The 22,709-nt window shown below is 44.3% G+C and overlaps 1 protein-coding gene across 1 annotated transcript in view; it reads left to right on the plus strand.

Moving 5' to 3' along the window:
- The first annotated feature begins 2,833 nt into the window (after positions 1–2,833).
- Positions 2,834–22,709, plus strand: part of Rnf144b (ring finger protein 144B) — a 129,391-nt gene continuing 109,515 nt past the window's right edge. Inside the window, exon 1 of the mRNA XM_029468249.1 lies at positions 2,834–3,016. The gene's annotated coding sequence lies outside the window, so the exon portion shown is untranslated. The remainder of the gene's footprint in view (positions 3,017–22,709) is intronic.

The following is a 22,709-nucleotide window of genomic DNA, read 5'->3' on the forward strand; positions in this document are numbered from 1 at the left end:
ATCATCCCATGGTACTGGCATCTCCAATACACTGGGGTCTTCTGTTGCAACTAGGCTTCACCACAGGCCTCTCACAGGCTCTTTCATGGTGCTCAGTCTCAACTTCTTTGCATGACCCCTTCAGTTCTGGGCATCAACTGCAACTGAGGCCGCACATTCACCAATGGCCTTCCCCTGGCCTCTCACAGTGCCGAGCCTCCATAGTGCCTAGCTCTCCATGCTCCTTTCCTATCTTCAAAACCAGTGCCACCTGGGTGACTCCTCCACAGTACCAAGTGCAGCTGCAGCACGAGGTGCAACCTTAGTTATCTCTAGAACACAGCTTCTCTGTGCTCTGGGGAAACACTTCCCAGAAGAGTTCACCTCAGTGATGCTAGCCTCTTCCCAAAGACTGCTAATTTGTTAGCTCCAGCTAACCAGCTTCAATTGTCCCAGTAGTCCCTTCTATTCATGACTCTAAAGCCAGAGCCACATGGCTGAGGCTGCTGAGTTCTGTTGCTTGCTGGGAAAACATGGCCCCCCTTCTTCTATTACCAGTGTTCTGTTTTCCAACTCCTTCACTGCCTAAGTTTGACAGTCTTGGAACTTGCTCTGTAGATTGACCTTGAATTCAGAGATCTGTATGGCTTTGTGTCCTGGGATTAAAGGACCATGCCTGGACCTATATTTAGCTGAATAGGATCTTGCCCCGAAGTCCCACTTCCTTAATCTCTTATCTCCTTAAATAGGATTCAGCTCCTTTCTACTTCCTGATACTCCTTTAATACTTGAACCAAATGATTTGTATTTTTTCTTTTCAGCTTTCTTCTTTTCATTAAAATGCTCTTCATAAGAGTGAACTTTAGTAACTACACAACAGAATTTATACCAGGCTGTTTTTTGTTTTTTTAATTTTGTTTTGTTTTGTTTTGTTTTTGAGACAGGGTTTCTCTGTGTAGCTTTGGCTTTCCTGGTACTTGTTTTGTAGACCAGGTTGGCTTCAAATCACAGCCTGCCTCTGCCTCCTGAGTGCTGTGGTTAAGGCTACCACGCCCAGCCTAAGATAGTTTTAAAGCCATTTTCTTTCTAATTTCTCTTTACCTTTGTTGTTTGGTGATTTTTTTTTCTACCCTGAGCCTTCTCCCTCATGGGACTGAAATTGGAGTTCTCCACAGCAGGAGGACTTATATGTCAATATTCAGTGCTTTAAATGTCCCTTCTAGATACCTTCTGTACCCACCCCATCTCTCATTCCCATTCATTCTCTTCCCACAGCTCATAGTTTTTCTCAGATAAAAATCTGACATCACTGGCTGGCTGTGGTGGAGCCAACCTTTGATCCCAGCACCTGTGAGGCAGAAGCAGGCTGATCTCTGAGTTCAAGGCCAGGCTGGTCTACAAAGTGAATTCCAGGAAAGTCAGAACCCCTATCTGGAAAAAAAAACAACACCCAAAAATCTGACATCACATTAGTGTGCTAATATGTTAGTGCCTCCTCCGTATCTGTGAAATGAAGTGCAGTTTTTAAAAAAAAGGCTGGAAATGTTGCCAAGGGGCAATTCAAATATTCGGAAAGAAATTTGAATTTGTCCTTTTGACTTTCTCTCCCTTTTGCCCCTTTGTTCCCCCTCTTGGACAATTTTTTTTCCTTCCCTACTGTTGCAGCCAAATTGCACTGACCCTTCCTGTCGTTGGTACTGCCCTCTGTGGGCATCCTCCCAGCACAGCACCTGCATCCAAGAGGCGATCGACTCATCCATCTCTATTCACCTTTGCGTCAGCAAAGATGCTTTATAAACGCTCCGGTCTCCAGCACTAATTGCAATGACATGTTTGATGATTTCACCTCCCATTGTCTACCTCCTGTTCAGTGTGGAAATCTGACCGTTCTAGCCACTGCCTCCTTTCGAAACCCTAGGGTTAGAAAGCTATTTGAGCAATCTCGAAAAGATAAAGGATGAATGTAGTCTCTTCAACGGATATCTGTATTTTCCAAGTCGTTGTTATAAACTGGTTATCAAGTTATTTCTGGTCAGTCTTTGAGTTACAACTTGACTATGAATAATATATTCCATAAATATGCATCATCCTCAAAGGTGAATGAACGGCTGGAATACCACTTGACAGCTCACCTTGCTCAGTCCCGTTGGGGTTACGTCACTCTCCCATTAGAGGGAGGTGACGTTTCCTGGATTGCTTCCCATCCTTTCTCATCTGCTGTATTATTAAGTAGGCTGTACTCATTGCGAGTTCGTCCTCCATTAGAACTCTCTTCTTTGAGCATATCCATCTGCTTCTCCCTGGAACTGGAGCCTTCGAACTGGGTCTCTCCTGGGTCGGTGGAGACAGACTCAGTAACCAAATCCAGAGAGTAAAGACTCCATCACGCACTCGCGGCCCTGACAGGTGGCACGCATCTATAATACTGGCTAAGGAGACTTGTCCTGACTTGTGCAGCTGAATATATTCGTCCTGAGACCCAGTGGAACTTCCAGCACCCTAAGTTCAAAGAGAGTGAATGTGTCTACATTTAAAAAAACGATAGGTTTATTTTTGGGGAAAATGTACATGCCTGGCTGGAGAATCTCAGAATGGTGCTTACGAGAATATCAAGCATTAGGAAATGGAGTGAAGACACTTAGTGGAGGCAGAAGATGGATGTAAATAGTTCCTTGAACCTTGTCGCGCAGATGAAAGATTTTAAACGGGTTTTCTCAAGTTGCCCGCGTCCGGATTTCCTGAACCACTCGCGCTGCCTGCTTACTAAGGAGTGCGCCTCCGGGGGAGGTGTGCGCGCGCGCTGGAGGCGGGGAGGCGGCGGAGAGGGGCCTGGCTCCGGGAATAAACAGCGGGGGAGCGGCTTGGCTGACGCTCGCTGCCCGGGGAGCGGGGTGCAAGGGCCGCAGGCCGCTGGACTGAGCCCCGGGATGGTAGCTAGGAGATTGGAAAGCCTTTGATGCCAGAAGAGTCTGACTGGAGACGCTGACAACCCAGCCCTGCCCCTCCGGGAGTCTCAGGCTGTGGCTCAGACCTTAAGGTAAGGAGTAGCTCGGTAGTGCTGCCCTGGAGTCGCAGGACTCGCCGTGCCCTGTACGTTCCTACCTCCCCGCTACCTCCTCACCTTCTTCCTCTGCTCTTCTCCGGGGTCTTCGGCGCCAAGCTGACGCCCTGTGCTGGGTGTCTGGCCAGGGCTCCCATGCTGCGCGTTCTGGGTTTCTGCTCCGCGGCCCGCGGCACCTTCGCCCCCTCTCCACCATCCACCCCTCGCTTTCACGTTTTCTCCAGGACCGCACCAGGAACCCTGCACCCTGACTCTGGGTCGCTGGCGAGGGCGAGGGGTTGGTACGAGATCGCCCACTGTCTCCTGGTCTGTGGGTATAGATGCACAAATTGCCCCTAAGATCTGGAAGTTGGAATCTGAAATACTGCAATTCCTAGTCTTCCAGAACATACTCTGGCCTTGCATTACTGCCCTAACTTTGGAAAGAGTATCAACTCTTGAATCAGGTCATTGCAATGAATCACTTTATCTGTGCGTCCTCACTGAACACAGTAGGTTGGGATTCCCCAGCCACTACCCTACCCCCTTTCCCTGGGGGAAGTTTACAATGCTTTCAAGGCGACAGCAATTGCTACAAGTTTATCAGACCTTGAAGCAATATCTCTTATCCCAGAGCTTGGAAAAAATAAAACAAAAAAACCTCAGGCCCCACCCTTTATTCTTGATTCAGATTTGGTAGGAGAAGGGGCGGGAGGAGAGAGAGAGAGAGGCTGTTGTTGTGTATGTATATATACTTCATATCTAAACGGAAAAAAAAAGAAACCGCCCAGAAGTGAGAGCGATCCTCCTCCTCCTGGATTGTCCTCCTGAAAGTGTAAGGTCCACATGGGAGAAAGGCCGTTCTCCGAGGCTGATGGTTTGATGCGGTGCCATCACTTCTGGGGTGGTGGTTAGGGGAAGGGAAGTTGAGTGCTATTTTGAAACTCAGATTCAGGACTAGAGGAAAATGCCATGCTTCTAAGAGACCAGAGTTAAAACATCATGGTTTTCCTTTTCTTTTCTTTTCTTTTCTTCTCTTCTCTTTTCTTTTCTTTTTCTTTTCTTTTCTTTTCTCTCTTTCTTTTTTTTTTTTTCTTTTCTTTTTTCTTTTTGGTAAGAATTTCCCCACGAATACTCCTGTGACTGGAAAGGGTGGAGGCCTATTCTGCGGGGAATCTGAAAATCTTCCCCAGACTGCCCCTTGATTTTTGTCAATGATGGCATGCAGGCCTTTGACCTGTGTGCTAGTTGCTTATTTAAAGGCAAAAAACAAAAACAGAACAAAACCAAAAAACTCAAACAGACCAATCTCCAGGCAACAAAAGAAGGAACAGTCATGCAAATTAATGCAAATCTTGTTTATGCTCCCAATTATGTGAGCCCAGGTCTTCCACTCTGACTGGCCTGTAGACGTTATACATCATATTTAATGAAGTTAATTTTGTCTCCATCCTGCCTGGTGTCACAGTTGTGCATCTGCTAGTTTTTCTATGCACATCCTTATTTGTACTTCAGCCATTATAAGTATCTGCAGCCAGCAGAGGGTAACAACCAGGGACAAAAGAGACTGACCTGTGTCTTCTGAAAAGTTAAGGAACCAGCTAATTTCTTAATATATTGTCACATAGGTACACTATTAAAACAGTGATTTTATTTTATGGACCTAGATGTGTTAACTTTCAAGTCCAGTGGAGTGGCTGGGGTGCCTATTTAACTTATCAAAGCAGACCTGGCCTCCAGGTCCTCCCAGCATCCCTCAGTCCCTACCTGTAACTGGGTATGGCTGGCACACTCTACCCTGAGCTCTACAGCCCTGGGGCTAGGCTGCCCTGCCCCCAGAGGTTCTTCCCTACTTAATCCAGACATTTTGGTCACCCGCCCCCTTTTGTACCTTTGGCCTCCTGGTGGCTGTACTTGGCTCCACTCCACTCTCTCCCCTCCCCTCCCCCTTTCCCAACAAGATTCAGGGTCATGACCACTCTGGACTGCCCCAGATGTGTCTGCCTCCGACTATGTTCTCCTACATATCTATAGTAAACTTTCTCCTCCACCATACCTAGGAGCAGTCATGTCTTTTTTATTTACTTTTTCATTCACTGTGAAAAAGGGCTGATACTGCTTTCAAGAACATTAAGGACAAACGGAGACTGTAAAGCCTTTTGAACATTTGAGAAAAGACACTGTCTAGTTATTGAGCCAATATGATTGTTTTCCTGGCAAAATTTTTCTCCTTTCTAAAATTAACTTTCCCTAAGGAGGAATAGTGCAGATGCACATGATTCAGCCCAGCCAACTCCCGAGAATCCTGTAAATTGTAAAAGTGACCTTCCTTCATGCCTGTGGATCCCGGTGTGAGATCTGATCGCAGCACGTGCCGACAAGCCCCCCCCCCCCCCCCCCCCCCCCCCCCCCCCCCCCCCCGCCTGCTGGCCTTGTGGCCTCGGCCAGGTGCCCCTTCGATGGCATGGGCAGAGTGACAGTATTACGCTACAAGTTCTATCGGTGAGGCAAAGGTATTATTATTTCCCAAAGATTTCGTGTATGTTGTACACACTGGATCTGAGACTTCCATAATTATATATGTAACACATGGTTTTAATAGGAACCAAAAACCACAATATTTTTCTCTGCGGTGGGATAGTTAAGCATTAGGTTTTGATCACTTTTTCATGGACATTTTAATATGACAGAACTAAAGGCTTCCAGAAAACAATTCTATAAAGATCTATTTGGAATTAGAAGTCCTAAAAAAAAAAATAGAGAAAAAGATTCCTGATGCTTTGCCCTACTGTGTGCATAGCCCAAGTAAGTCTTTTGAGAGTAAGGCTTGATTGATCCAGTTCTGGCGGCTTCTGACTGGATGATTAGACCCTTCCACTCTTCCTCAGACCTTTAATTTAGTTTGTAACTTGATGCTTCACTGATTCCCCCCCCCCACACACACACACTCTCACAGCCACGCCAGCTCACAGAGGAATGGCTGGCACTTGGGGTTGACATTTTTTCCCCTCCCATCAATTAGAACGCATCAGTTATAGGTTACAGAATGCCATCGCTTTTTCAGTGAGGTATTCTAAGAAATTCCTTTGGCCACAAGGAACACAGCCCCGGTGCAGGCTGCACCAGTAGCCTGGTCTTCTGGCGCCATGTTAATTTCTCACTGATTTTCAAGGATGCAGAAATTATAGTAGAGTCATAGAGAACTAAAATGGGAAGAACACTTTAGAACCCATCTTGATTTTAATCACTTTTTCTACAGATGCATACTGAAGTCGTAACCAGTCTTTGGGAATTGGTTTTTGAGAATAGGCATTGCGTTTGCCATCCTTCTGATTTTCAAAGCGATGAGGATGTTGTTCACCGGAGATGAATTTAATAGGGTGGCAATGGCTGCCCAAGTAGGTTGCAAATCTAGGCAAGATTTCCAGTGAAACTCGATGTAGCATTAAAGACAATGCAGGTAATTTACAAAGGCACCAAGGTACTTGAGACTGACACCCAGGGTCTTCATTAGACTGGGTGGGGGCTCCTGTCTGACAGAAGACAAAGGGTACCTCAAGGCAGATGAACATAAGGAAGGCTTTAGAAAGAGCAAGGCTTAGAGAATCGGCCGGTCACTTGAGTAGACAGTCTTTAGCTTTTTAAAGTCCCTTTAAATATGGTAGTTTTCTCTTCTCATTACACCAATGGCAGCCACTTGAGTTCCCCACATTAAATGCACCTAGGCAGAAATATAAAAACACATGGATATTTTACCATGGTTTTTCAGAGTTCTGCTATGTATGTCTCAGTCAATCCCAAATATGGACCACTCGATCATCTGTAGCTCAGTCAGCACCTTGTCCTTGTGAGGGAAGTTGTGTGCTGGGATAAAGGTGGTGTGCATCCTTGATGAAGGTGCCAGCTCCTCTAATAGCAGCTCTGTGGAAAGAGGATAATAATGACTGCCCTTTAGGACAGAGGTTTTAGTCTGAAATCATAGAAACAATCTTCCTTTCTTGCCCTTAAGCCCCTGTTTCATTGCAGCCTGCCCTTCGTTAGTCCCATTCCTTAACGCTTCTATCCTAAAATCTACACCCTCAAGATTATGTTCACTTGAAGTGAATTTATATATGAGTTCACTAGAGTAGGAACGAACCAAAGGTTCTGGTGTTTATTATTTTTCTTACTAGTTGTAAAATGCTTTATTCTGATACTTGGCATTATGAGGATTCAATTCAACCTTGAGAGGTCATAAGAAACTTAGTTAACTATCCCTGCCATACCACAGTTTTCTACCATTTGTTGAGGCTGTTTATATACATTAAGGAATTAGGTACCGGAGAACTGGCAGTTGAGAGTACTGTCTGTTCTTATAGAGAACCTGGGTTTGATTCCCAATACCCACATGGTAGGTCACACTCACCTATAACTCTGGTTCCAGTGATCTGGTACCCTCTTCTGGTCTTTCTGAGCACTGGGCACACATGTGATGCACAGACCTATATGCAGGCAAAACACTTATCAAAGAAAAATTTAAAAAAAGAAAAAGAAAAGAAAACTACAGATCCCTAAGAGGCAACTGCTACCCTCCTTAAATAGAGCTGTGATCCAGGGAAGTTAGCACAAGATGCTGCATAGTCTACACGGGAGGGGGCTGCACACATGTGGGGCTTCTGAGATATTTCCTAATTCTGAAAAGACTATATAAGATCTTCATATGTTTGAGTATTTTATCTTAGATACATTCAACGTGTGGAACTCAACCACCTGGCATTGAGTTCATACTTAGAAACAACCTGAACACTTAATGTTTCCAAGACAGAGTGAACCTCACTAATCAAGATGATTTTTAAAAGATTTGCCTTATAATTTTCAGAAATTTGAGGATTCCTTAGGCAGCCATGGATGACAAATTCACACAGTCTTCACTTTAAATGCAAGAATCTCTGGTGTATAGTGTTCCCTTCGGGGCTAAGAAGTTCTCCTATCTTTTGATGTTGCTCCCCGAGGACATTTATAAATAAATTAAAACGCACACAAGGCGGCAGTTCATCTTCATTGACTGGGTTTGGAATCACCCAGGAGGTACACCTCCACGTGTGTCTGTGAAGGTGTCCGCAGATGGCACCATCCCTCTAGCTAGAGTCCTGGACTGAATCAAAAGAGAAGAAAGGAAATGAGCGCCAGTGGGCATCCCTTTCCACTTCCTGATGGCAGAAGCAGCGGGCAGTGTTAGCGCCTCATGCTCCTGCCTGCATCCCTTCTCAGCCATGATGGGCTGCATCATCAACCTTGACTAAGAATCAACTCTTCCTTCCTTAAATTGCTTTTGTCTCATATTTCAGAATAGTAAAGAGGTACCTTACAAAATATTTGCTATAAAAACAAACATTACTCTGATAGGGTTTAGAGTTGTTGGCTTTGTCAAAGCATCTCTCACTGAGTCTGAGAAAAATGCACTAGACCAGTAATACCTTTAGTTTGTGAATGAATGCACCCCAATCTGGTGTTTTGGGTTTTCACTGAATCTGATCAATTAGTACCTTCTGAGTTCACCTAAGATCTGATATCCTTCCCTCTGCCTGAAAGAAGTCATTACCGTCAGTCCACAATGCGGAGTTCACGATGTGCTCTATCATGGGTTCTCTGACCTCTGGCTAATTCTGTGTCTAGGTGAAAGGGGAAGGAAACAGTGAAAATAGTTGGGAAAGAGACAGCCCGAGGCAGGTGGGAGAAGGAAAGGCACTGTGTTGCTACAATTTCTCTTTCTTCCCTCCCTCCCTCCCTCCCTCCCCCCCTCCCTCCCTCCCTCCTCCTCCTCCTCCTCCTCCTTCTTTTCTTTCTTTCTTTCTTTCTTTCTTTCTTTCTTTCTTTCTTTCTTTCTTTCTTTCCTTTTTCCTGACACAGGGGCTCATGGAGCCAACCCCAGCTTAGACTGGCCTCAAACTTCCTATGTAGCTAAGGGTGGCCTTAAATCTGTGGTCCTCATGAATCTGCCTCCCAAGTGCTGGGACCCCAGGCTTTCCCTACTACACGCAGTTTTTATGTGGTACTAGGGCTCTCCCAGCCCCCCATTTTTGTTACTGTATATACCTAGACTACATTGAAAGAGAAGTCTTTTTGTCCAAGTCAGTTTTGGTTACTGTGATAAAATGCCAGACCTAGAGTGCTTATGAAGCAGAAACAGCTTGTTGGGGGTAAAGAGCTGGAGTTTCCTAGGGCAGCGGTGGAGCCACCTGGCATTGATATGCATATGGAGCTATGCATATACTCCATTCTATCTTTAAAAAAGCTTGGGTTAAAATTAGCGAGGAGGCTATGAATGAAAGTGAAGCAGAGGGAGTGGGGGGAGGGGCGAGCTGGAGAGATGTATAAATAGCATCAATAAGACTTAGTGACTGAATGGCTATGGCAAGTGACAGAGAACTAACTCTCCAGGACTCTGTGCTGTCATAGGAGGAGCCTGGCCAGGAGAATGAAAGCAGTGGTGTGAGGGATGAAGAGACGGATTTCTGACTCTGTGACTTCTGCTCCTCTGTGATTCCAGCCAGGCTGCTAACCCACCTCAGCACTCCTAGCTCCTGGGCAGGGCTCCTCTTTTGAGTTGGAGTGCAAACCTTTCCTGGGTGACAGGCAGAACATCCTTTCTGTGAGGTGAACAGGACAAGAAACGTTTCACATGTTCAAATATTCAAATTCATAATGGAGACAGGAAAAATAAAACAGCTGCTATCTTAGGGATGGGACCCAAGTCTAAACATGAAATTCACTTAGAGACATAGGCATGAGTTTCGTAGCTTGAAGGTATTTTTATAAGGCATTTTTGGTGCACCTGGGATTTAATCTTTCAGGTAAAGTAAGAAATAGAGTTTTCCACTCGTGATGTCACGTTAGTCCCCATAGTTCTGGCTTTTGAAGCATCGAGGATTATGGATGCTCAAACCTTTGTGTGTTGTTTCCAGTAACTTTCTAGCCAACAGAATGCAAATATTTCATTTTAACTGAGAAAAGATAAGGAACCAAAAGATGGTAATGTTATTATACAAGCAACTCAGTATTAGAATGGAATCTTTTTAGCGTCCCTGTTGGCTGTGCCCTAAGATAGACTTCACAGTCCAAAGTGAGAAAAGAACAAATGCTGTAGGCCTGGAAAAGGAAGCACAAGGCCCAAGCTAAGCACCATCCAGAAATCGGTAAGCTCGTTGCCCACTTCTGTCTGATTAAGGTAGAGAGGCCAAGAGAATAATAATTAGGAGGGTTTTTCTTAACTTATTTATTTATTTATTTATTTACTGTATATGAACATCCAGATCTCATTACAGATGGTTGTGAGCCACCATGTGGTTGCTGGGAATTGAACTCATGACCTCTGGAAGAGCAGACAGTGCACTTAACCACTGAGGCCATCTCTCTCTCTCCAGCCCTAAGTTGTTGTTGTTTGTTCGTTGTTTGTTTAAAGAGAGTTGGGGAACCTGAGTTTTCCCCTACAGCATGGCCACCATAAGAAAGGGAGGAGAGATACTTAAGTGTAAAGAGATTATGCTGATCACTTAGAGTGTTTTCTGTGCATCATTCCTAGACTAAGAGGCGGGGTAGATCAATGGTTTATGCCCGAGGAGGCTTATAAGAGCCCATGTGGTGGTTCCTGGGATGGCAAAGCAATATATATAGAGAGCATTGTTTCATGGTTTGATAGACTAGAATACAAGAATGCTATCAAAGGTAGGTCATGATGGAGAGTGAGCTGGCCTGGGGTCATCACAAGTCATGCACAAGGGGGCCACTTATACCACAGCAGTGTAAATCAAGGAAGGTGCCATGAGTGTCCATCTGCATAAAAGGATTCTGCTGGTGACACACCCCTAGTGATGAGGACAGAGTAGGTTCCGTGCTTTACCACTCTCCATCCCTGCCATCAATATCCTACTCCATGGAAAGGCTATAAAAATCCCACCAAGGGCTGATACTGTAACTCTTAGTGGAAGAATGCATGCTTTGAATATCAATATATTAATATAAATGTATATATACATATACATACATATACACTTAGCTCTGGCTTACCTGGAACTTACTGTGTAGAACATGCTGGAGTGTTGGCCTCAGATATTCATCTGTCTCTGCCTTCCAAGTGCTGGCATCAAAATCGTGCAACACTGAACCTGCCTCCTCTCTCTATATTATTCCCAGATGAGAGATTAGTATCAGAAACTGGGGGACCTAGATGAGCAGTGTGGAGAGAGAAACTTTTCCGTGTTCGCCTTTCCTGGTGCAGGAAGCAGGCAGGGTCCAGCAGGCCATGGCTGAAGCAGGCAGAAGCTGTCCTTTCCATCAAGTATGAGGAACGAGAGGGCTGCCTTCGATCAGCCAGTTGGCAATCAAACTGGGATTGATACTTTGACTTGGAATGACTTGAAGAGTCCCTGGTGACAGAGGCAATCACGACACCTGTCCCGAGTCTAATCTAATCCAAAACCCAGAACAAACCACGTGTAATCCAAGCTTTTGAGAGAAACAGAAGCAGTGGGCTACCCACAGTCATATGTATGGGGAGATTTATGTGGCGACTGGTGCTGAGAAGGCCCCTGATCTACCGGCAGCAAGTGGAGAGCCAGGGGGGCCAATCCCAGTGTAGGTCAGGTCCAGTGTAAAGGCCCAACACTTAGCTGCTCTGGTGTCTGAGGCCGGAGAAGGTGGGCGCCTCGGCTCAGGGAGGAGAATTTGTCGCGTTTGCCTTTGTCTTCCCTTGAAGCCTGCAGTGGCTTGGATGGAGCTTTTGCTCTGGACACTTTTTATTTACTGCACATACATGCTAATATCTTCTAGAAACACCTTCACACATGCATCCAGAATGTTCTACTGGCAGCCTGGGCATCCCTTCATCCAGTCAAGCTGACACATGAAATTAGCCATCATAGAGCAGCAGTGGAGAAAACCGATAATTTTCTGATTATACCCCGTGAGTCTTGCTTGTTTATTATACTAATCACATGTGGCTCTTCCGTGATGTCTAACTGAGAAGAGAAGAGAAGGGAAGGCAAAGTGATTGTTACAGGAATTAAACTTAGCCACAGAGATGCCACAAAGACTGCTTTTGTTTCTTTTTCAAAGATTCATTTATTTTATGTCCATGAGTACAGTGTAGCTGTCTTCAGACACACCAGAAGAGGACATCGGGTACCATTACAGATGGTTATGAACCACCATGTGGTTGCTGGGAATTGAACTCAGGACCTCTGGAAGAGCAGCCATCTCTCCAGTCTGCTGTTTTTGATTTTTGTTTCTTTAAGACAATGCTAGGAGCATTTCAATCGATTGATTTAAATATGTATTAGGTAATTTTAAAATGAGCTTTGCAATCTGTTCCACAGCTGGAGAAACAATCTGACATATTGCCTCTATGTAGTAAGCACACAAGACAGCTCGTGTCTTCTGCTTCCAGGGAACCTCAGAAGCCATAAAGGACTGAGACGAATGGTTTGCCACTTCTAGCCTGCCACTGATCAATTTTAGGAAGAAGTGTGTTCCCGGGAAACAATAGGGATAGAGCCTGTGACCAACAAAGTCTAGAACAAGCAATGTTAATGGATTTGTCTTTTGGTATCTGGAGATTTTACAATGGCTTTAAATTCTTAGCTCCTGGATCATCTTCTCAGCTTTTCAGTGCTATCCAGTCCAAGTCTTTGATGGCACATGAGTAACGGGACAATCCAAGCATCATCTTTATCCACGTGTTCCTACATACTGAAAACCGTGTGTGTGATGCACACAGAAGTATTTCCAGCGACAGAGAACAAGTGTACCAACTTATTCCACAGACATAGAATTTTGGATCCAGTAGGAGGTTAGAGTCCGGAAAGGGTGGAAGAAAGTCAGTCACTTGGCACAGAAACCTGACTCAGGGTTTCTAGTCCTAGAGGAAGCCTTTGCTGTGCCCTTAGAACCCCGAGAGCAATGCTGTTTGCGGTAGTGCCCCTTTAAATGCTTTCTGCAAGTCTCGAAGTGTAAGCAGGAGAGGGTGTGCTGGATTGGGACTGATAGTAAGTCCTTAGATGTTAGATAACAAACATCTGCTACTGTTGATTTTTACCAGCGGAAAATGTTCCTCTCTTTTTGTGTGTATAGATGTATGTGTATTTGCATGGATTTGCATGTGTATGTGTGGGACAATGTGTGTGGAGGTGGGAGGTTGGCACCCAAGGTGTTCCTCTGTTGCTCTCCACCTTATGTGTTGACACATCTCTGAGTGAGCCCGGAGCTTGCGGTGCCAACTAGTTTAAGCAGCCCACTTGTTCTGGGGATCCCCTGTCTTCCCCTCTCAAGGGCTGGGGTTGCATATTTTGGTGGCAAGCCCCTTTTTCCACTGATCTTACTAGCCTTGCTTTCCTTTTCTGTTTTGTTTTGTTGAGACCCAGGGTCAGAGAAATAGGCAGATCTGACTGGCTTGGCACTCACTATATAGACCAGACTGGCCTCAGTCTCACAAAGAACGGCTTCCTTATGCCTCCTAAGTGCTGGCTGGGATTAATGACATGCGCCCTTGTGTCGGCCAGTTTTATTTATGTCAGCTTGACACAAGCTAGAGTCATCAGAGAGGAGGGAACTTCAACTGAGAAAAACACCTCCAGAAGATGATGTTGTCAGGCTTTCCTTAGCAGTTGATGCAGCAGGGCCCAGCCCATTGTGGGTGGTGCCATCCATGGGCTGGTGGTCCTAACTTATATGGAAAGCAAGCCATGATGAGCAAGCCAGTAAGCAGCATCCCTCCATGGCCTCTGCATCAGCTCCTGCCTCCTCCTCTGAGCTCTGGTCCTGATTGTGTTCCTGCCCTCACTGCTTTTGATGGTGAACTATTATATGAAAGGGTGGGTAAAATAAACCCTTTCCTACCCTAGTTGCTTTGGGCCATGGCGCCTCATCACAGTAATAGCAATGACCCTATCTACGGCAGACAGTATGCTCAGTTAGTGTGCTCAGTTTTGTTTTGTTTTATGAGACAGAACCTTACTTCACGGTCCAGGGCAGCCTCAGACCTGTGATCTTGCTGTTTCCCGCCCTAACACCGGGACTATGGGCACACACGCTGCTCAGTCCTAAAAGCATTAACATTATGGCTTCCCTACCAACTGTTTTCAGTGGTGCAAATTCTCCCTCTTGTCTTATGCGTTAATTCTCTTTTCTCACAAGGAGCTCCTGCACCCTGCGCCGGGGAGTGGAGGGTATGTTTTTATGACACTGTTCCGAGTTCTGTTATATTTGTCAAGGCCTCCCTGTTTCCTTAGTTTCCAGCCTTAGAGTTGAGAGTACCTTCGAAGACTTTCTTACACACTGCACAGCCTTCTGTCCCCACTTTCTCAGCAGCAGTTCTAGCCCAGGCTGAGCGGGATGCTTTGTCCAATTTCTCTTAACAGACAAAGAAGGAGTTTTTAATCCTCTCCCCCTTCCTGATTTTATTTTTTACTGTTTTTATTATTATTTATTTACTTTTACCTCTCCCAATTTTTACATAGGGATTAATTCTACATCCATTCACATTTCCATAGGAATTAATTCTACATCCGTTTGGCAGATAAGCCCTATGCCCCAAGTCAACGTCCTATCATTAGGCATCCGTTTGGACTTTAGTTCCTAATCAGCTTTGCAGGTTTTCTTTGAAGTTCTTCTCTCCCTCTGGGGATTCCCCTTCGGAGCTTCTGGCCCAGCCTTTCATGAGAAGCGGTTGGTTCCTTTATTCTGTTCAGGACTTAGCTGTAGTAGTAGAGACTGGTTTGGGTTGGATCCGGGTCGGCTCCTCACATCAGCTCAGCTGGGCATACCCCCTAAAAGTCTTTGAATTGATCTCGTGACCTGTTGTTTTGATCCAGACTATATTGAATCTCTAGATTAACGTCAGAGGTTATATCAGTCGCCTTTCTCCTTTCTTTGCCCAAAGGCCTCACAAGAAGCAGTGTAAAGGAGAGAACATTTGATTCTGCGGCATGGTCCAAGGGACAGCTCCTGTCCGTGGTGGTGGGTGGAAGGCTGCTTGCTCACATCTAGGTGGACCAGAAAGAGTAATGCTGGGCTCGCTCTCCTTTCTTGCCTTCTGTTGAGTTTCAGCATCCCTACTCCTGAGGTGATGTCACCCACATCCCCGGGAGGCCTTTCCTTCTCACTTCAGGTCCTATGGAGGCACCCTCCTCTTAGCCACGCTGACAAGTGAAATGAGTCATCACGGAGCAGACATACACATTTAAGTTACTGAGTCCCACTGGCTGTGAATCTCATATACCGTCTCAACATAAATACTTTTTAAAAATAGCCTACTGGAATTATGCAGCTAGAAGATAGTGCTGACAGATAAGTTTAGTTCCAAGTTTTCTTATACCTTATTCTTACATGTTCCTGGCTTGTTAATTACCGTGAGTCAGTGATCTAATCATGGCTTTAGCTTTGGTCAGTTGGTGTTTTAGCCCATTTGCTTAGTGAGTATAAAACGACAGCTTTTTGTTCTGTAATTCAGTTTAATATTTTTATTTCTAGCCTTAATTTATAGTTTAGAAGTTTAAAATGCATGCTTACCAAAATTAATTACCACCTAAAAATGAACGTAAGTAAAATTACATAAACAAATAGACATAGGAAAGACCAACAAGTCAATAAGCTAGACCAGTGGCTCCAAACCTGGGGGTCGCAATACATTTGGGGTCACATATCCTGTGTATCAGTTTACATTATGATTCATAACAGTAGCAAAACCACAGTTATGCAGTAGCAACAAAACCATTTTATGGTTGGAGGGTCCCTACAACCTGAGAAATTAGATCGGAGTGTCACAGCATCAGGAAGCTTGAGAACCACTGAACTAGACTAAGACATGTGCTTTTCATGCTAGAGTCAGAGTTTCTGAAAACCGACATTTTGACAGAAAGACATGGTAGAACCCTGAGCTGTCCTGATCTGTTACCAGCCGAGCTTTAATGGATTCTATGTGAGCAGGGGAACCTTGACTGCAAGTATAAGAGGCAACTCATACACAGAGAAACGCTGCCAGGAAAGCTATGAAGGAGCATTAATGGAAACCGGCCAGAGCCCGTTCTCCTTTCTACACAAGACTATTTGTGAACTACAAATCTATTGAAGCTTTCCCAGCAGCTGTAAGGCAAGATGGAGACCACATGTGATTCTGTCTTACCACAAGAGCGCCACACAATCAATAAATTATTATTGTCTTCAGAGCCTTGTGTATTTAACGCTACAGATCCTTTTCCTCCTTGGGCTCATCTATTAACGTGGACACTCAGAGATTAAAACGATTTTTAGAGGCTTCAGAACCCCCTGTGGACTATTTTCAAACTCCTTCCTGAAGCCTTCTGGCTTAGTAAGTCTGCCGTATGGATAGGCGTGCACGTTTGGTAAAGTCCCTTAGGTAATCTGACATACTCTTCTGGTTAGGATTCACTTCTCTAGGCTAACCCTCTAATTGTATGAACGAGACAGTTTTCCTGGAAGGAAGAAAAATGCCTCTAATTTAAGGCTACCTTGGCTAACATAGGTAGTTGGAAAATGTAAGCCTAAATGGTCCTGTTTCCCCAGTTCTTTCCGAACTCCTCTTTTACCACTATCAGGCTATAATTTTGTTTTTGACTTAATGACTTGGGGTTTTAGGCAGACCTTTATTTTCAAAACAAACTTGTGTTTTTCTATAATGTGGATGAATGGACAATGCCCTACACTGTGCTTGGGGTTTAGATCCTGTAAGAGGCCCTTTCAGTTATAATGATCTGAGTTAGCTGCAAACAGCTGCAGTTAGGAGGGTCTCTGGGTCCAGTGCTGGCCTGTCCAGTGTTTGTGGAAAAAAGGTGTAGACGAGCAGGAGAAGAATTTCTAAAGACCCACTAAGTTATGTTCACAGTTTCTGAAATAACGAACAGTATATATAATTTATGGCTTTGCATCATCCTCTGCCCTTAAATGTGTCTAATGACTTTTAAAATCAGATCTTTGCGACAGAGTTGATAAACCTTAAGGTATATGCAAATATAAACGCTTACCTCTTCACGTGGCCTTTTAAAGTGGGCAACTGAAAAGCAAGAATATTTTTTCCTTATTTTAGGCGGTAGGAAGGGACAGGTACCATTTGTGGAGGAGAAAGGAACTTAGTTACCCAACGTGCCTTCCAGTGTCTACCTCAGTTGACTACTAACTAATCAGGGCACTTATTTATCTGACCTCAAATCTATCTTTCCTAGCAGAATAATTGCTTATGACTTAAATAAAGTATTTTGGGCCTAAATGACTTGCTATAAATTCTTCCTTTTATTAGAAGGTAAGGAGAAACTTGTTGCATTTATATTTATTCACTTGTTTTTTACTGCGTAGAGCTGAGGATGAAACTCAGGCCCTCCTCCACCCCAGGCCAGCACCCTAACCACTGAGCTACAGCCACAGCCTGGATGCCCGTCTCAAGGGGACCGTGTTTCCAATTTCACATTGTCCATTGTCAAAGAGGAAAATACACTATTTCCCCATGTTGTAGAAAACACACAAACAATGTTTCCTATTAAGCCCACATGATTAGGAATATTTGAGCTGTCCTATCTCAAGCGATGAGTAAGAATGACCTTGTTGGGGTAAGATGCTCTGTGTTCTTTTTTGTAAGAAAACCAGATAATGCTATGTTTTTGCCTCATAGAATTTAACATTATATGCAGCCATAACAGAAGAGACCGGTATGAGAAGAGCGAAGTAAATTTGGAATTTGTGCATTCAAACATAGCATGCTAGCTACTTTTCTCGTGGCTATGAGCAAATACCTGACTAGAAGCATTTCGGGAGGGGTAAGTTTGGCTCAGGATTTGAGTGGATACAGTCGATCATGGAGGGGGAGCATGGAGGCAGGAGCCTGAGGTAAGATCACACTGTATCCACAGTCAGGAGGCAGAGAACAGCCAGGAAATGGAGCCAACTGCAAGGCTCTCCTGTGGAGACTCACTTCTTCCAGGGAGGTTTCATCTTCTAAAGACTCCACAACCTTCCAGAAACCAACACCACCCTCTGGCCACCAAATGTTCAAATATATCAACCTATGGGGACCACCACATTCAAACCCCAACAGTTAGTAAGGAATAGACAGGTCCAGAGTGAGGAGAAATCTTCTGCTTTAATTAGTGAGAGTCCTCCCATCTGTTGGTATAAGAATCTTGGATCAAGCCTTGAACAAAGGGAGAGTTTCTGCTTTGGTAACTTTTTTTTCCCTTTTTTTTTAAAGATTTATTTATTGTTATATGGAAGTACACTGTAGCTGTCCTCAGACACACAAGAAGTGGGCGTCAGACGTCATTATGGATGGGTTGTGAGCCACCATGTGGTTGCTGGGATTTGAACTTGGGACCTACAGAAGAGCAGTCAGTGCTCTTACCAGTTGAGCCATCTCTCCAGCCCCTGCTTTGGTGACTCTTAAACATAATTAAAATAAAGCAAAACAAAAACTCTTATCACTAAGACTCACTCCTTTTGTAAAGTGTTTTGAAATGAAGGCTCCTATATTTAAATGTTGCGAGTGTTTTTGTAGTCCTGTATTTTAAGGGAAAAGAAATCTCAATTTAGAATTGCAAATGCAACCACTGTAGAAGCCTCCTGAATTTAGCCTAACTTCATATGCCAAGGCTACAGTGTGGTGATATGAATAAGAAAGACCCTATAGGCTCATATATTTGAATGCTTGGTCATTAGGGAGTGGCACTACTTGAGAGGGATTAGATGTGGCCTTGTTGGAGGAAGTGTATCACTGGAGTGGGTTTTGGGATTTCAAAAACCTCAATCCAGGCCTAGTGTTTCTCCCTCACTGCTGCCTGCAGATCCAGAGATAGAACCCTCAGCTCCTTCTCTGCCTACATGCTGCCATGCTTCCTGCCACTAACAATGTAAGCAAGCTCCATTTAAATGCTTCCCTTTGTAAGAGTTGTCATGGTCATGATTTCTTCACAGCAACAGAACACCGACTAAAATAGAAGTTGGTACCAGAGACCCGGACATTGCTGTGACAAGCCTGACCATGCTTCTTGTTATCAGAATTTGGACTTTGGGACTTCAGAAAATGGGCCATACTAGTAGGAATAGGGAAGACAGTGGAGCTGAGAATAATGTAGATCACGGCAGCCCAGGTTTCAGAGGAGAAGAGTATTAGAGACCATTTATTCTTGTGATGTTTTGGGGAAGAATGTGGCTGCTTTCTGCCCTTGTCCAAAAATATCTGCCTGAGGCTAATTTTAAGACATCTGAATTAACAGCATTGGCAGAGGAGATTTCAAGAGAGTCTAACACTGACTCTGTCCTATGGTCATTAGAGGTTACTCTTTGCAGATGTGTAATAAAAAGGAGCAAGGCAAGCAAGGAAAGTACAAAGTGTGGGGAGAAAAGGAGCATCAGAAAATGTTGTAAAGTCAAGTCTAGTGCTCAAGAAGATAAAAAGTTTAAAAGAAAAGCCCAGTGCTAGATTCCATAAAAGGAGTGGTAAACTCAGGGTGAGACCCTACCCTGCTAAGATTCTATCTGGTGAAAAGGAATGAAAGAAAAGCTTAAGCAGCAAAGGAAATCACAGAAAAGAGAAAGCTGGTGAAAACCTATCTGTACAAGGTGCCAGGTCCCAGCCCCGGCAAGCGGGAGGACTTGGCAGCTCTGTCCACACGGCTCTGGCTTTAGCGTCAAGAATACAAGAAAGGCTTTTGAGTAAAGCTGTGACCGTGAGGCCTGGGTTGCCTCGGAGCCCCCACAAGCTGTTGTAGATGTCAGAGCCATGGGATACCTGCTGAGGAAAAGCTGCTAAACAGCCCAAGAGAAGTGTATTTTGGTCAGCAAAGTTGGAATGAATTGGAGTTCTGACGAGGGCTTTGACAGATGATGGAGATGCAGAATCTGGAGTTTGACCTGCTGGGTTTTGGTCTTGGCTTTGATTCAGTATTTCCTCACTCTGCTCCCTTCCTACCTTTTGGGAAGGTAATGTGTATGGTGTGCCATTGTATGTTGGGAGTCTGTGATCTGCTTTTGATTTTATAGGATATTACAGTTAAGAGACCGCCAAGAATCTCAGAAGAGAATTTGTGCTTCAGACTTTGAAATAATGTTAAGGCTGTGATAGACTATGGGGCCTTTGAAATTGGACTGAATGCATTTTTTTCTTTTTTGCATTGATAATGTCTACAAGCCTGTGGGGCCCAGGAAGTATAATGTGGGGCTTTGAATAGGAATGTCCCCTAGAAGGCTTATATACTTGAATGCTTGGTTATTAGGAAGTGGCAGTGCTTGAGAGGGATTAGAAAGGGTGTCCTTGTTGGACGGAGTATGTCACTCATAGTGGGCTTTAAGGGTTTCAAAAAACTCAAGCCAGACCCCCTGTCTCTCTCTCTCTTTCTCTCTGTTGTCTGCCTTGCTTACCCACAAGCCTATCATGGACTCAACCTCTGAAATGTAAGCAAGCTTTAATGAAATGCTTTCCTTTTTAAGAGTTGCTGTGGTCATGGTGTTCCTTCACAGCAATAGAACAGTGACTAAGGCATATGGCTTGTATTAGGTTACAGGGAATCTCAGAAGTTGAGCTCAGTGAGTAGAGGGCATTACCCTGCATCTTGCCCTGGGTATGAGTTTCATCACCACATGTATAATCTGGGCACGGTGGCACATGCCTGTGATTCCAGCCCTCAGAATGACCCCATGGTTCACGGTTATCCTCAAGTTCGTAGTAGTTCTTTCAGGCCAGCTTAGGAATCATGAGAATTTTTCTAAAGAGAAAAAAAAAATCAGAGATATCTGGGCTCATACATTATTTTATAAATGAGAAACTATTTATAAACTAGGAAACTCATGGGAGCTGCTGAGGTCATCAGTTGAGCAATACCTTTATTGAGTTCCTTACCAGGATTTACTTTATTTGTGTTTCTACATACGTGTATGTAAATGCAAGTGCCTTAGGAAGCCAGAAGAAGCCACCAGATCCCTCAGAGCTAGAGTTGCAGGTGGTTGTAAGCTACATGACATGGGTGTTGGGTGTAAAACTCAGGTCTTCTGCAAGAGCGACAAATGTTCTTAACTACTGTGCCATCTTTCTAGCTCCTAAAGGTGATCTAAATGTGTGTGCATGTGTGTGTGTGTGTGTGTGCACGCATGTATGTGTGTGCTGTTGGGATGACATGCCTGCTAAGTGTTCTACTACTCAAGGATACCTCGAGCTGGTTCTTGACTCTTAGCAACAGGGTTTTGTTTTTTGTTTTTATTCGTTTGGGGATTAAAATGTATGCACTTTATTACCTGCTGTGTATTCAATCAGGAAAGGTATACTTAGGTTTTTTTTGTTTGTTTGTTTTTTATTCTGTTCTCCATTTCCCACCTTGTAATTCCAATGTTGTTGATCTTTTGACCAGTTGGTTCAATTATTTGCAAGCAGAATTTTATGTCACTTCTAAGTAGTGTTTCTTTTTTTAACTACACAATAAAAGGTCAGGGCTGGAGAGATGGCTCAGTAGTCATGATCACTTGCTGCTGTTGTAGAGGACTGGGGTTTGGCTTACAGCAGCCACACGGAGGCTCACAACTGTATCCAGTAACTCCAGTACCTGGGGAGGGGGGAGTGGTCTGACATATGGTGTTTGCAGGCATATGTATATATACATATATGCATATATATCACACACATATGAATGATATATACACTATGGTGGTTTGAATATGCTTGGCCCTGAGAGTGGCACTGTTTAGAGGTGTGACCTTGTTGGAGGAAGTGTGTCACTGTGGGTGTGGACTTTAAGACCCTCATCCTAGCTTTCTGGAAGCCAGTATTCTGCTAGCAGCCTTCAGATGAAGATGTAGAACTCTCAGCTCCTCCTACACCATGCCTGCCTGGATGCTGCCAGGCTTCCCACCTTGATGATAATGAACTGAACCTCTGAACCTGTCAGCCAGCCCCAATTAAATGTTGTCTTTATAAGAGTTGACTTGGTCATGGTGTCTGTTCACAGCGGTAAAACCCAAACTAAAACACACACACACACATATACATATACATTAAATAAACAAATATTACAAATAGTTTAAAAGATGCCTACATATGTATATATGGTGTACATTACATTTCTTCCCTTCCTCCAACTCCTTTTCCACTTTCCCTCTCTCTTCATGAGATTGAGTCCTGTTGTCCATGCTGGCCACGAGCTCTAGTGATCTTCCTACCTCAGTCAGCCCTTGAGTAACTGGGACTGTATATATGCATGTAACAAAATCCATGGCTCTTTCTTCTTCTTCTTCTTCTTCTTCTTCTTCTTCTTCTTCTTCTTCTTCTTCTTCTTCTTCTTCTTCTTCTTCTTCTTCTTCATCTCCGTCTCTGTCTCCGTCTCCTCCTCTTCCTCCTTCTTCTCCTCCTCCTTCTCATCACCACCATCATCATCATCATTTTGAGGCTAGGTCTCCTGTAGCCCAGACTGTCCTCAAACTCATTATGGGCAGAGGTCGACCTTGACTTCCTGGTCCTCCCGACTCTACCCCTCAAGTGCTGTGACTACAGGTGTACACAACCATGACAGTCACATGATGATGTGATATATGTGTATTTTAGAGTGGCTTGGTCAAGTATATTAACAGGTTCTGAGTAAGTGTGTCTGCTCTGTGGTGTGAGTATGAGATTATCTGGTATCCATTTCTAGGGGCTGCTTGTAACCCATGGTTACAACCTTTTTAA

The sequence above is a fragment of the Mus caroli genome, chromosome 13 (assembly GCF_900094665.2).
Source record: "Mus caroli chromosome 13, CAROLI_EIJ_v1.1, whole genome shotgun sequence".
Taxonomy (NCBI): Eukaryota; Metazoa; Chordata; class Mammalia; order Rodentia; family Muridae; genus Mus; species Mus caroli.